The following is a 12,423-nucleotide window of genomic DNA, read 5'->3' on the forward strand; positions in this document are numbered from 1 at the left end:
AAAGGCCAGGATGAGTGAATGTCAGCAGACACCACATCTGCAAATGGTCAGAGGGACAAAATCCACCTGAATGTGGCCCATGCATGTGTGCTCAGTGCCTGTACAGGGCCAGCTGATGACTGTAATGGCAGATGCCATGGTGCCATCAGCAGGGACAGAACCCAGGACCTTCAGCATTAGACGCACAAGCTTTTATTAACTGAACTGAAGGAGGAAACCCATTAGCTGGCAGCTATGGTAGGCTCTCATTCTTCTATGTGGACTGACCGCTAGGAGGGGACGAAACATCCTTTTCTAGGTCACACGGGGACAGTTGGGGTGCTTCCTCTCCTTTTTCATGTCCTTGTGAATTTAATATTTAACAGAATTCACAGATTCTTTGGAATCTGACAGGCTGTGCTGTGATCGCTTCTGCCATGGCCTTGAATTTGCAACCTGTGGGCTGTCGATCATGCGCCTTAGTACCTGTGCCACCCCAGCCCCCAGTTGGGGTGCTGGTGTACACTATATTGTGGGAGCACATCTACACCATTATTGCAGTTGCCAGAGCATAATCCCAGTGCTCAGTGGATGTGTGCAAAGCACGTCTGTGCCACATACAAAGTGCACGTGTGTTCTTCCCCTGAGCCATCCATGTGCATCTGTGAGCACCCTCTGTGGCAGCGTGTGTCTGGAAGGTATGCCTGTGTGTGCATTTTGTGCATGTGTGTACAGTAGGGGTGTGTGAGTATGTGTGTGTACACTACAGCATGTGTTTGGATACCGGGAGTAGGGGATGTTTAGTAATTAAATCCCTTTTCATCCTTCTGCACCTGTCTCCTTCTGAAAACTGAGAGAACAGACGTCAACCGGGACAAGGGCTGGATTGAATACAGCCAATTCTGAAATATTTATTAGCTTGTGACACCACTCAATGGAGGAGAAGGAATGCTGGCTAATCCGCCCAGCAAGTGCTTGCTTGGTGGAGGGGCATTTTTCTACAGTGCCTCATTATATTTCAACTACTGTCTACTTTGTCAAAAATGGAATCGTTTTAATTTGTGTCTATATTTGCTTTCAAACGCTTTCATTGCAAGCTGGAGATTTAGGAGGCGCTGGGCTCTGGGTGTAGATTCATCACTCGGACGCTCTCCTTGCTTTCTAGCCTGATTACAGAGCTGTCCCAGGGCTCTTGCTTTAGGGGGCTCTGTTCTCCATGGGTATGTTCATCTCACTCCTTTTAATGTTGGCGGGGACGAGGCAACTGTGCTGAGTGGAGAACAGGCTCCTTAGATTTCATGTGCTTGCCTTCACACGCACACTTGCAGATCTCTATATCTCTAATGCAGCACAGGGCCTCATCCAAAGCTCCAGATTGAGTGCCTGATCCTGAGAGATGCTCAGCACCCTGCTGGCCCATAGCAGAGGCCCAAGCAGAGGTTATGGGCTTTCTTCTCCTTAGTCTAACACAGAGTCCCAGGGCACTTGACCTCATGGTGGCTGATACAATCTCCTGGTTCAGCTACTGTGGACAGATTGGGGTCCAGACTGTCACTGTATAGAGGCAGCTCAGGCCACAACAATGGAGTCAAAATTTGAGCACCCTAACATTTGGGAGGTCCTGGAGGTTGGGTTTGGGTTCTGGCCTATCTCCCATACTGGAGATTGAAGAGGAAGTCATTTAACAGCCCTGAGGGGGCTCTGGACCAAGGACCACTGTTGGGGAACCAGCTTAAAATAAGTGTCATGAACTCAAGTTGTGGTTTGTGCTGGACCTCGCTGTGCTTGAAAAGTGCCCTGGGGCCAGGTCAGTGACTTGCTAATTCGCTACCCCCTGCCCCCATTAAGTGGCTAAAATTTTCATGTTCCATTTTTCTCTTGTGGCACCAAAGCTATAAGGAGCTGGCTGCACCCTCTGCTACAAGTGTGAAGAGCACACTGTGGTTTTAAGGCATGAAATAAAGTAACTGGTTAAGAAGCTGCATCTCAAAGAGACTATGGCTCGAGACGGCTCTGCTTCAGTAGATGTGGAGGGTGGTCACTCAATGGAATTAATACTAGGTCTCTGAGTCAAAGTCAGACTTGGAAGCCTATATGATTTGGAAGTGGAGAGTAATATATACATATGCCTGCACATACTTACATACAGACACATGCACACAGAAGCATCTGTACTTAGAAAGGCCTCAGGAGGGAAAATTGCTCCTCACCTCTAAGACGAATATCCCCCGATCCTCACATACAGCTCAGAAGTAACCTATCCCCATCGCACCCAAAGGTGCTTGAGTCTCCTTCTACCTAAGTGGGTAGCGATAGGCTGTGGATTCTGCAGACCCTTGTTCAGTGCTTGAGAGCAGGGGTTAAAAAGTTTCCTTATCAGCACTGCACAAAAAAAAGGGCAAGACTGACAACGAATCCCTCTGTGTTGAGTTTGTTCTGGATGGGTCTGGCATGATGCATCGCTACAACTATTGTGTTTGAGCAGTAATTAGACGTGGCCCTCGGGGACGGCAAGTGCATTAGAAGGGACGAGCCTTGCCATGAGCCAAATGGCTGCTCTTATTGTTCTCAGCAGGGCAGTTAGGATGTTCTTAGAACCAAATCCTTCCATAATGCAGGAGAAATGGGATTGCAGCATGGGACCTGCAGGAGCAACCGACTCCCCCCGTTTGACAGAACCTTCACCCATCTCAGCGGTGAAGTACATCCTCCCCTGCTCAAGATGCTACCTGGCCACATGGACACGAGCAGAGTGCCTCAGCAAGGCAAGCGGATGCTGCGATACATCCCTGTGTGCATGCAACATGCATTGCACAGGGAGAGACAGATTCCCTTTAAGACAGCTTTCAGTGTTGGGATGGAGAGCGTGAGCCTTGCAAGCTAGATGCCCTGATGTCCCATTGATTATATCATTATCAGCAACTCCAGACCCACTGATAATATTCAATCTATCCTTTCAATTGATCATATTGGGTCCCTCACTTTCACTGACTGCGCTGAGTCTTGTGGTTGCATGGATCACAACAAGTTTAGGTTTTTCCACAGCACCCAATCACCACAGTATCTAAGCTGTGTAGCATTAATTGATTGTATTGGGTTTTCCTGCCTCACTGATCATACTGATTCTTTCTGCTGTATTGAGTTATATTGGGCCCTGCTGTCTCATTTGTTATATCGGCTTCCTCAGTTGTACCGATTATATTGTATCCTCCTGTCTCCTTGGTTATAGCCAATCTCTTCTAGGAGTATACTGAGTTCCGTTTGTCATTGATTGTGCTCAGGCCAGAGGACCTATTAGGTCCTCTGTTCCCACTGACTCCTCAAAATCTTTTCTTTGTATAATATTGTTATTTTACATGACGTGATAATCTATATCAAGGAGCCCACTTAGTCATCCACAGTAATTCAGTTTCCTGCCAATGCAACATGTGTGATAAATGGACACCACTGTACAGTTTTCAGAAGCAGAGAGATTGAAGCTATTTTTTGCACATCCATTTTTTTTTAATCCCAACAAATAATTTCCTCTTGACATATGTGCAAGTAACAACCCAACAGGAGGACAGGTGCCATGGGGATGGACTCTTTCAAAGACAGAAACTCCATACACGCTTGGCCACCCACCAGGGACAGAACTGGGACCTCCAGAGCTATAAGCATGAGCTGCTACAGCTTGATCACAGGAGTCCAAGCTCCATAGCTGGTGCCGTATCAAAACCAAACTCTCTGCAGATAAGGGATAGAAGGGGAAGTCCACTAACACACTCACTGTTTGGTTACAAAAGTCCATGCCTCTTCCAAACATAGTGACAAGTTTTGCAGGTGAAGATGGTGATGTCTGACCTGTCAAGTGAAAGTTGTGGGGCTGGATTAATCTGAACAAATCAGACACAAAGGCATGAAGGTGACAGAGAGGTGTAGTGGTGGGTAAGGTTGGAGGAAGTTCAGGTGAGCACTCAAAAGTACAGGTGCTACATTGAACCTTGATCTGCAAAACCAGGATAAGACATAGGAGGAGACTTCATTACTCTTCAAAGCCAGAGATGGCTGCCCCTGCCCCAGGATGTTGTGTTCTTCCCTAAAATATCTGACATGAAATAACTATAATTCCTGGAAACCTGGAAAACAACCTGCCATGTACTGCAATTTTCCTAAATCAAGATAGCTGAGCCCACCTGCTTGACATCCTCTAACAGGGCCTCTCCCTCCAGCCCTCCCTTCCTCCATCCAACATCACTGAGGTGCTACCCCTGCCACTGGTACCAGCCCTGTCTAAACTCTTGAGAGTTGGAAGGGCATCTCAGGGGTCAGAGAAGTCCCCTAACATCCCCTGGCATCTCAGACTGAAACCTTAAAGCCAGACGAGTACCATGATCAGCACCTAACAGGATCAGACCCACTGTCACTAGCTAGTGTCTGTTCTAGGTACCAGTAAGGGTTCCCCCAGTACGCTGGTCTGAAGTAGACTGCAATGTAACACCACGGTGCCAAACCACCCCGTTCTTCTAACTCTTGCTTATAGCTGCCACCCAATAGAGATGGGACTTCAAAACCCTGGCTGCGTGCCCCACCCCTGCTGATGGGCCAACCACTGCACTGGTGGTGCTAGGGCCTGCGAGTCTTTTTCCAGAGTGCTTTCCCTTTAAGGCAGGACTGTGCAGTCTTTATTTGCTTGTTGAAACTGTTCAGTTTTAGGACAGGGGGGGAGGTCACACCTGTTGTGGAACTTGATAGAAGGCTTATTTATAAACTTTCAGAGCTTGGGATTCTTGCAGAGCTGAATGCGCTGATGTCCGGAGGGGAAGGTCACCGAAATGCTTGTTTATAAAAGCAGCAGCAACTGGAAAAACCATAAAAGTCTGAAATGATGAAATTAACAAGCTATTTGATCAGGCGCATCGGGCTATGTGCTCTGTGGGCAGCCAGAAAAACCTTGCACGTAAGAGTCCACCCTGCTGGCTGCTACCCTGAAATTCTCCCTGGGAGGAAAGAGCACATTGCACCCGAAGAGGGGAAAAAATAATCATCTGCTTAATATAGTCCTGCTTTTGGGTCTCTGGCTTGCCCAATCTTAATTTGACCTTGCATGGAAAAGGGAAAGCCAATACTGCTCTTGGTATCACAGCTAAGCCACTCTTTAGTTTCCCAACTTCAAAGGGACATGCCACTTGGTATCATGCTGAATGCTCTTTTAGCAAGAAATAAATCCAGTCCCCCAAATCGGCCATTATTATCTTTTTGTAATTGGGGGTGGAGGGAGGCGTTGTAGCTTGTTCCACTCAGAAACACGCTTTTTGCTTCTTTTTTTTTTGTGGAGAGAAAGAAGCACATGGAAGACTAGTCTGGAACAGGGGAGAGCAAACCACTTCCCTGGGGGCCACAGGAAAAAGCCAACCAGTCCCTATTTTCATTTCACACCGGAGCCAATTCAAAGGGCTGTCTTTTTCTCCCCTCTCTCTCTTCTTTTTTTAGTTTTCTGTATCTGTCAGAATCTTGGTTTCAGGAAAGCTTCATTTTCACTTGGTGACTGATGGCTGAACAGGTGGCTTCTGAGTTTGCAAGTGTCATATGAACAAGCAGTTTAGAAATGGACAATTTGCAGCTCACTTTCTCTTGCTGACGGCCCCTTTTCTGCTGACAGATTCTTGCCCCTTCCAGCCAAATACATTTGCAGAGTATCTGCCCCTCCCCAGCTGAAAAAAAAAAAACTCTTAGGAGGAAAAAAAAATAGAGCCCGTCTCCGGGGAGCTGCTAGCCGTGAAATGGAAAAAACTTTGCACTTTAAGGTTTGTTTCCTTGTTCAGCCTAGTTGGGCATAATTTATAAGGGGCAAAATTTCTGCTCAAAGCTCTGGGGAGCTTATTTTTTCCAGGGGTTCTCTGCTGGGTCACTGGGCTGAGTGATGTGCCACAGCCAGCACCCAGTGACTGACCCAGAAGTGGCTTGCTCTGCTGAACACTCTTCATATACCAGGTCCACCAAAGCCTCCACACCAACTCCTTTACTTTTGATTGGCCAAACCTATCCAAGATCCCCCTCAAGAATATTCATAGCCAGGAACTTCTGTGGCTGAGTCCAGAGACCCCTTGGCTGTGAAGTCATTTGATGATTATAGCAGATGGGGCTATATATATACATACATACATACATATATATATATATTTTTTTTTTTTATTAAAGGCCAGTACAAAATACAGGAACTTGTGTCCCCCAGTCCTGGGCGCTCAGATGTTTGCAAGCAGAGATGTCCTAATCACTGACACTGAATGGTCTCCCTCACAGACATGCTAAGGCAGGGCGCTGGTTTACTGCCAAGGAAAGGAGTATGCATGCTGGTGCTGCTTATGGAACTCAGGGGACATGTGCACAGCTCTGGAGGTGCCGAAAACCAACGCTGCAGTCTCCTGCCCCCGCCAATGACAGGTTTGGATAATAATGCCAGGCAGTGACAGTGCCTGGGATCTCCAAATGCTTTACCAACTCTAAATGAATTCATTAAGGCTCAATATGCCTATTCTAAGGCTACAAACAGATATCACATAAGTCCCAAGAGAAACCATTTTATTCTAGGACAAAGTGTGATAGCTCAGACTTCCATGTCCTTTCTCCTGAGACAAACCCTAAAAACGAGGATAAGAGGTATAAACATTTTGTCCCAGGACATTGTGAAGTATATCTGAATGGTTGTCCCAGGATTGCATCATGGAATCAGTGGCAGAAAAGTGGCAGTGGATTTAACCACTCACTAAACCCTGATTGGACAGGCAATGTGTGTACATGCCAATCCCAGGACATTTCTGTTCCAGGACAAATACAGGTACAACCAGGGGTGAATCTGTGGGGGCAGTGACACAGTTGCACCCTTCCTTTCAGACTGGATCATGCTGCAGGAGCCTCTGGGGACTTTTTTTAAATCCCCAAAGCATGTAAGAATCCCTCTCCTACTCCTCCTTGCCCAAAGGCATGCCCCATTCCCTCCCGTTCCCCACCTGCCGATGTTACTTTCTCTGCTGTCCCAGGGGAAGGGAAGCTTCAAAGCCAATCTTGCCCACTCCAGTTGGGTCACACAGGGGCTGGGCCCAACTGGGAATAGTGACAGCAGCGGCAATGAGTGGGATGGTGGGTTACCCCACCCTGCCCAATCCCCGGGGAGTAGATGCAGAGAGAGGGGGACACCTTCACCCATTGCAGCTGCCACTGTCATAGTTTCATAGTTTCATAGTTTCAGGGTCGGAAGGGACCTAATAGATCTTCTAGCCCGCCCCCCCGCCAGGGCGGGAGAACAACCCAAAAACACAAACAAAACCACTCACCCTAAAAACAAAAACGGGACTCAAATGAGTCCAGCCAGGTAAGTATCCAGCCTCTTCTTAAAGATCCCCAGGGTAGGGGCCAGCACCCCCTCCCTTGGAAGTTGGTTCCAGCTCCTAGCCGCCCTGACTGTGAAGTAGTTTTTTCGGATGTCCAATCTGTACCTCCTCTCCATCAACTTGTGCCCATTATTCCTTGTTATGCCAGCAGGGGCTAGGGGAAACAGCGTCTCCCCCAAACCCTTCTGGTTCCCCCTAGTGAGTTTATAGACGGTCACCAGGTCCCCCCTCAGCCTTCTCTTGTGGAGGCTGAATAGGTTCAAGTCCCGCAGTCTCTCACTGTAGGGTCTGCCCTGTTGTCCCCGGATCATGCGGGTGGCCCTCCTCTGGACCCTCTCCATGTTGTCCACATCCCTCCTGAAATGGGGCGCACAGAACTGGACACAATACTCCAGCTGCGGCCTGACCAGCGTCGCATAGAGGGGGAGGATCACCTCCCTGGCTCTACTCGAGATGCACCTGTGGATGCACGACAAGGTCCGGTTAGCCCTGCCAACCATGACCTCGCATTGTCGGCCCATGTTCATCTTGGAGTCAATAATGACACCAAGATCCCTTTCCGCCTCCGTGCTCTCAAGTAGGGAGCTCCCCATCTTATAAGTGTGCTGCTGGTTCCTACTACCCAAGTGCAGCACCCTGCACTTGTCCGAATTGAAACGCATCCTGTTCCTGTCTGCCCACCCCTGTAACCTATCCAGATCCTTCTGCAATCTCTCTCTCCCTGCTAGCGTGCTCACCTCCCCCCAAATTTTGGTGTCATCAGCGAATTTAAACAGGTTGCTCTCCACCCCAACATCAAGATCGCTGATGAAGACATTGAACAGCGCAGGGCCCAGGACCGAGCCCTGAGGGACTCCACTACCCACCTCCCCCCAAGTCGAATATGATCCATCCACCACCACCCTCTGAGTGCGACCCTTCAGCCAATCTGCAATCCATCTGACCGTGTAGGCATCTATGCCACAGTCGCCTAGTTTACTAATTAGGATGGGGTGAGAGACGGTGTCAAAGGCCTTGCTGAAGTCCAGAAAGACTACATCCACCGCGACACCTGCATCCATGGCCTTTGTGACCTGATCATAAAAGGCAATCAGGTTGGTCTGACATGATCTCCCCCTAATAAATCCATGCTGATTGCCCCTGAGCATCATCTCGGATGCCGGCCCATCACAAATGTGCTCCTTGATGATCTTCTCAAAGAGCTTCCCCAGGATTGAGGTAAGACTGACGGGCCTATAATTGCCCGGGTCCTCCCTTTTCCCTTTTTTGAAGATGGGGACCACATTAGCTACCTTCCAATCGTCTGGCACCTGGCCCAAGCACCACGATCGCTCGTAGAGCCGTGCCAGGGGCCCTGCAATAACCCCAGCCAGCTCCCTCAGCACCCTGGGGTGGAGAGCATCCGGACCCGCTGACTTGAACGCGTCCAGCCCCTCCAGAAGCTCTCTGTCATTGTTCCCAGCTGAGCATGGAGGGAAAGGAGAGGGATTCCTACTTGGTGGGGATTTTAAAAAGTCCTCACAGGCTCCCACAGAGTGGTCTGCCTGCACTAGTGGGTGGGGAGAGAGAGGCTGGAAGTGGGGGTACAGCCACCCCTGCAGTGCAGGTGGCTGCTTCTTCACCCCTCTTTGCAAATCCTGGATCTACCCCTGGGTACAATTTGTCCTGGGACAAATGCAACATCTGTTCCTACCCTAAGAGTTCAATGCTCAGACTTCAAGGTAACAATAAATAGATCCACATTTGTAGACAGGGTACCTGGGAAATGGCCTTCTCTAAGGTAATATAATGGATCAATGGTACAGCAAAGTTGAGAATCCAGGAGTCCTGAATTCCAGGCCTGAATACTGTTGAATGCAGAATCACATGCAGCAGTTTCATATGCTTCAGTTCCTCTAAGATGCCTTTCCTAGGTCCCCAAGATTTCTCATAATTTCTGCTCCCTGTTTTCCTAACCCTCTGCCTGCTCCCCCTCAACAGTCATGTCACAGGCCACACTGGAGAGCCAGTCAAGAGGAAGAGCTTCTGTCAAATGGGAAGTGGGCAGACTGTAATCCTGCCCAGGGATTAGGGGACAGGTATGCACAGCACTGGGTTGGATGAGTTCACACGTTCCATGTAGACATGGACCTACTGGGATGTCTCTGTCATTCGCATTCACCCAAGAGACTGTTCAGCGGGCAGTGAAGAGAGATGCTTTGCTGCACACTGAGGTGCTGATCCCAAATCTTTGCTGCCTGGGTGGAGTCATCAGGAGAGTCTCGTTCAGTGGGACTTTTGCTCCTAAGCACCATTTCAGATGGAAACATTAACAACACAAGAGAATTCATCCTTCTGACCTTGTCCCTCAGCAAAACTGTCCAAAGCCTCAAAGTGCTGTGGGAGCCCAAGTCCCAGGTTTAAAAGTGAAATTTAACTCTTGGCACCACTTAGGGGGTTTCACAAGTTCCTTAGCAGGACAAGAATCTGGCCCCAGTGACACCAGTGAGCTGAAAGCCCTGCCAGGTGCCTGGATATCCCTTAAGGTGCTGAAAACCTGTGCACGCACCCCTTGGGTATTTCAGGAATTGCATCCTTGACAGCCTCCACCCCACTGACTCTCAGTGAGACTCACGTGTTTAAATTACTCTTAAAAATGCAACTTTCATGTATGTTACCGGGTGCCTCTGCTGACTGGATGGGGATAGATGAATAGGCTGGGTGGTACAGATAGAGGCATGCATCTATCTATCTATCTATCTATCTATCTAATCTACCTAGTTTTCAGCCTCATCGTACCTGAGTGCCTGTGTGTACTGATAAAGGTGGATTGATGAGTACGTAGCTGTAAGCATGAGCACATAATATGGCAGATTGGATGGGATGGGGAGGAACAAGGGTTGGGCGGAAGTGATAGGTGATTACATGGATAAATAACATCATCTTACTGAATATTTATACAGTGCTTTTCATCCCAAGGTATCCTTAAGTGCTTTATAAACTGTTATAGATAGAAGAACGTCTTCTCCAGCCACAGCAGCTATTTAAAAGTGTACAGCAAATCTCCAGGACCAGTCAGGGCCGGAAATAAAGAACACCATTTCCAGCTAAAATTGCCAGGGATTGTTTGGCTGGCAGAGATATCCTTTTGGAGTCTGGCCAAAATACCACATTCAAGTAGGTGCAGTGGCCATGTGGTCAAGGCTTTTTGTTGTTTTTGTAAAAGAAATTTTTCATGTTCCAAGCCAAGTCAGCCAAATCAAGTCCAAATCCATGAGTCAGGCCAGAACCATAAGTGGCCCTACAACTGGCAAACAACCTCCACCCCCACCAGGGGCTTCAGATATTTCCAAAATCTTTTGGCAGGCATCCTACATGCAGGCCCAAGCCCGGAGGCTTGGGGTTCGGATGCCCCCAAGTTTCGCCTGCCCTCAGCCATATGGCTGCAGGAGCAAGGTAGGGAGGAGCCTCCCATTTCCATAGTGGGCTTTAAGCCCCAACACCTCAGCAAGTACTAAACCATGCCAGAAGAACAGTTATTCCCAGAAACGCTTAAGGGAAACTGCCTTTTTGGACCCAGATCCATGGTGTTTCCCCTGCCAGGTAACTATCTTGTTACAGAGTCAAGGGTAAAAGACTGAGCCTTGCTCCACATTCCCACTGAGGGCTGCTCCCCAGCCAACACAGCTGGTCACTCAAGCTGGGTAGTCAAAGTTAAGTGCATGTTATGCAGCTACACTGCTCCCTTATGTACTGGCTACAGAAATGGGCCTGACTGGACCATAATAGTCCTATGGCCTGCTAGGCCTGAGTGGACCTTTGATCCAGGTTAGTGCTCTTACCCTGGGAGAAAGCATCAAGGACCTTTAATGATAATGAATAAAGAAGACCATGCTGTTACATGCCGTTTGAGATACATCACCTCCACCAGGCAGGAGGCACTGGGTCTGGACTGATTTGGAGGGAAGCAAACTACCATCTCTTCCGGTGGAGGAAAGAATATAAGATCAAATGACTGGATGGAGTTTGGGGAGGAACAGGAGGATGGTTGTACAGTTGTGTGGGGAATGGCTCCAAGGGTGGGCAGGCCAGCAATGAAGGGGTGGGGAGAGAAAGTGAGTGGATTGGCAAAGAAGAGATTGGGAGAGAGAGATATTACACCCTAGAGCATGTTCCTCCCAAATATCTTCACCTGAGGAGATGCAGCCTGCCCCAGCTGAGCTAACCTGTGTTGTCAAACTCCCTGCAGCCCCTGTACGTCCCAGGGCTGCATGCGGTGCCAGCTGCTGTCTTGCCAACCTGTGCAGTTAAAAGCTCTACAAAGAGTCATAGCCGGTAAACAATGAAACAGAAATGGTAGGAGCAGGCTCCTCCCGCCTCTGTTCCAGCTTCTTCTCTGCCTTTCTCTCCTCCATAGGAGTAGAAATGTGATTCAATCTATACCCTGTGACGCAGCCAGGGGAGGATTAGCCACATTTCCTGCACTACAAAAGGCGAGAGGCTAACTCAGGGCTACTATGAGAATACAGCCAAAAGCTCCGCTGCACCAGGCGATGTACAGACAGGGCAGACATGATTGCTGCCCCACAAAACTTTCCAAGGCCTATAAAGACACAGAAGCCATAGACACATACAGCATCTGATTCCTAGCAAAGTCAGCCCAGTGAAAGCATTTGGACTTACCTGTAGAATTCCAGCATCCAACCCCGTTTCTGTAAGAGGTACAAAAGGGTCAAGCCTCTGCCCCTGCAGAAGTGAGCCAGCAACTCAGGCAGCAGCAGAACCCAAGGACTTGTATTGCCCTGCCTGGCCTTTTGTGTCCAGTCTGTGCCTGGACTGGGGGTCTGCATGCCACCGTTGTAGGAAAAGGGCTCAATGAAGAGTGTCTCTTCTCCACCTTCACTTCAGCTAGTCAGCCCTGCTCTTATCCTTAGCTTTGAGTATCCTGACAGGGAATACACTGGCAGGGGCAAACCTCCTTGGGACTCAATTCTCCATTATTAGAAATGGGTCTTGTCTTACTCCCTTAAGCCTCCGCCTCATTCTCTCACCATGATGCCCTCTGGAGCCACACAGAATTGCCTTTTGTTTCCCT

The 12,423-nt window shown here is 48.8% G+C and overlaps 1 protein-coding gene across 1 annotated transcript in view; it reads right to left on the reverse strand.

The window, feature by feature from the left end:
• CASZ1 (castor zinc finger 1) overlaps positions 1-12,033 on the reverse strand; it is a 272,507-nt gene extending 260,474 nt beyond the window's left edge. Inside the window, exon 1 of the mRNA XM_025211291.1 lies at positions 12,012-12,033. The gene's annotated coding sequence lies outside the window, so the exon portion shown is untranslated. The remainder of the gene's footprint in view (positions 1-12,011) is intronic.
• Between the last annotated feature and the right edge of the window lie 390 nt (positions 12,034-12,423).

This window comes from Alligator sinensis, unplaced genomic scaffold (genome assembly GCF_000455745.1).
Source record: "Alligator sinensis unplaced genomic scaffold, ASM45574v1 scaffold366_1, whole genome shotgun sequence".
Classification (NCBI taxonomy): domain Eukaryota; kingdom Metazoa; phylum Chordata; order Crocodylia; family Alligatoridae; genus Alligator; species Alligator sinensis.